This window comes from Oncorhynchus masou, chromosome 15 (assembly GCF_036934945.1).
Source record: "Oncorhynchus masou masou isolate Uvic2021 chromosome 15, UVic_Omas_1.1, whole genome shotgun sequence".
Taxonomy (NCBI): domain Eukaryota; kingdom Metazoa; phylum Chordata; class Actinopteri; order Salmoniformes; family Salmonidae; genus Oncorhynchus; species Oncorhynchus masou.
Window position 1 is genome coordinate 38,548,665 of NC_088226.1, and position 3,209 is coordinate 38,551,873.

Genomic DNA, 3,209 nt, shown 5'->3' on the forward strand with positions numbered 1-3,209 from the left:
AGCACACAAACTTTCACACATTATACAAGCATTCTTTTTGGTTTGTGATTCTGTGTGTGTGTGTGTGTGTGTGTGTGTGTGTGTGTGTGTGTGTGTGTGTGTGTGTGTGTGTGTGTGTGTGTGTGTGTGTGTGTGTGTGTGTGTGTGTGTGTGTGTGTCTGTGTGTGTGTGTGCGTGCGTATGCAGTTTTTTTTTCTTCTTGAAAACTTTGTCCTGCACTTTTAGGACCATTTCAAACTAAAACAAACCACAAGCTTTAACAATGATGGAGGCATTGGGCAAGATGATCTCCAGGTAATGGGGATTCCAAAACACCCACATTCAGCCTTATGGGTGAAAGGCTCCAACCGTGTATTGTTCATTGTTTTGTTTCCTCAATTGACCCCACTGACCCTCAGCTCTCATGTATCCTCTGAGCACACTCTCCACTCACTGCATCGTGTTACTAAGCGTGCAGCATTATCCTTTAAGGAAAAACAAAGCAGAACACCTTCAGAGCTATTCAATTGGGAAATTATGCGTAAATGTACATGGTACCGATTTCACTGTAAACAAGTGGGCTGTGATTTAGCCAATGTTGGAATGAATGGTGTCGCTTCATCTTCACGTAAGAAAATGGGGACACAACAACAGTCGAGAAAACAGGTGCACTCGCTCTCTCACGCCAGATCTGTCCCACACAGTTGTGTAGCCATCTGAGCAGAGTGTATGTAATCAAAACCAACACGTGCTCGCACGCATGCACCCACTCATGCACACACACACACTGAAAAGATTTGGCAGGACCATAGGTCCCAAGATCCTCAAAAAGTTACAGCTACACCTACAGCTGCACCACCGAGAGCATCCTGACAATTTGCATCACCGCCTGCTATGACAACTGCTCGGCATCCGACCGTAAGGCGCTACACAGGGTAGTGCGTATAGCCCAGTACAACACTGGGGCCAAGCTTCCTGCCATCCAGTACCTATATACGATGCAGTGTATATAGGAACAAGCAATTGTCAAAAGCTCCAGTCACCTAAGTCATAGACTGTTCGACCGATACCGCACGGCAAGCGGTACTGGAGTGCCATGTCTAGGTCCAAAAGGCTCCTACCCCCAAGCCATAAGACTGCTGAACAATGAATCAAATGGCCACCTGGACAATTTGCATTGACCTCCCCTTTGTTTTTACTCTGCTGCTACTCGCTGTATAATATCTATGCATAGTCACTTTACCCCTACCTACATGTACAAATTACCTCGACTAACCTGTACCCCCACACATAGACTCGGTACAGCCACCCTCTGTAAACTCGATCAGAGTGTACACATTGTTCGTTGTGCAATTACTGACTCAGTGGTAGGCATTTTGAAATCCAAAAAACACTTTCACTGATATTACCACACTATAAATTGTGTCTTAAAACATTTGTGTGACCTAACCAGAGTATACAATTTGAATAGATCTGTGTGAGAATATTGTTTTTGTGTGTGTCTGTGTTGTGCCTTCATATCAGTAAATATATATTATCTAATTCATTGATTGTTTTAAATGCCCATAAAAGTGTGTTAAATGTATAAATTTTTGTGTTTTAAAAAGAGTGACTCGGCCAGCAGCAGGAGCTCCTCAGTCGCATAGGATTTTTTATTTTTTTTGCTATGAGGGAGAACTGCCCCGATGAAATCGCAGGACTTCAAAGCATAAATTTTAACAGCACAAAGTTAATGGACCATCCTGGGATGCTCAAATGTGAGATCAGTAATAACTTCGGAATGAGTCTCTCGTGCAAGACAGCTTACTGTAACGGCTTTCTTGGTGAGAAGGAGAGTCGGACCAAAATGCGGCGTGGATATTGAGATTCATGTTTTAATAAAACAACTAAAACACAAACACTACAAAACAAGAAACGTGCAAAAACCAAAAAAGTCCTATCTGGTGCCACAAACACAAAGACAGGAACAATCACCCACAAAACGGCGACCCTACTTAATGACCCCACTGGACTGAGGGGCAGCTCGGGACAGAGGGGCAGCTCGGGACAGAGGGGCAGCTCGGGACAGAGGGGCAGCTCGGGACAGAGGGGCAGCTCGGGACAGAGGGGCAGCTGGAAGAGTCTGGCTGACTGGCAGATCTGGAAGAGTCTGGCTGACTGGCAGATCTGGAAGAGTCTGGCTGACTGGTGGATCCTGGCAGACTGACGGCTCTAGCTGCTCCATGCTGACTGATAGCTCTGGCTGCTTCATGCTGACTGGCGGCTCTGGCTGCTCCATGCTGACTGGCGGCTCTGGCTGCTCCATGCTGACTGGCGGCTCTGGCTGCTCCATGCTGACTGGCGGCTCTGGCTGCTCCATGCAGATTGGCGGCTCTGGCTGCTCCATGCTGACTGGCAGCTCTGGCGGCTTCTTGCAGACTGGCAGCTCTGGATGCTCCATGCAGACTAGCAGCTCCTTGCAGACTGGCAGCTCCTTGCAGCCTGGCAGCTCCATGCAGACTGGCAGCTCCATGCAGACTGGCAGCTCCATGCAGACTGGCAGATCCAGCTGCTCCATGCAGACTGACGTCTCTGGCTGCTCCATGCAGACTGACAGCTCTGGCTGCTCCATGCAGACTGACAGCTCTGGCTGCTCCATGCAGACTGACAGCTCTGGCTGCTCTATGCAGACTGACAGCTCTGGCTGTTCCATGCAGACTGGCAGCTCTGGCTGCGCTAAACGGGCAGGAGACTCTGGCAACTCTGTAGAGGAGGAAGGCTCTGGCTGCGCAGAACAGGTGGGAGACTCCGACAGCGCAGGAGAGTAGGAAGGCTCCGGCAGCTCTGGAGAGGCGAGGCGCACAGTAGGTCTGATGCGTGGTGCTGGCACTGGTGGTACTATGGCCGAGGATACGCACAGGAAGCCTGGTGCGGGGAGCTGCCACCGGAGGGCTGGGGTGTAGAGGTGGTACTGGGTAGACCGGACCGTGCAGGCGCACTGGAGCTCTTGAGCGCCGAGCCTGCCCAACCTTACCTGGTTGAATACTCCCGGTCACTCTGCCAGTGCGGCAAGGTGGAACAGCCCGCACTGGGCTATGCAGGCGAAACGGGGATACCGAGTGTAAGGCTGGTGCCATGTAAGCTGGCCCAAGGAGACGCACTGGGGACCAGATGCGTAGAGCCGGCTTCAAGGCATTTGGCTCGACGTTCAATCTAGCCCGGCCGATACGCGGTGCTGGAATAGAACGCAC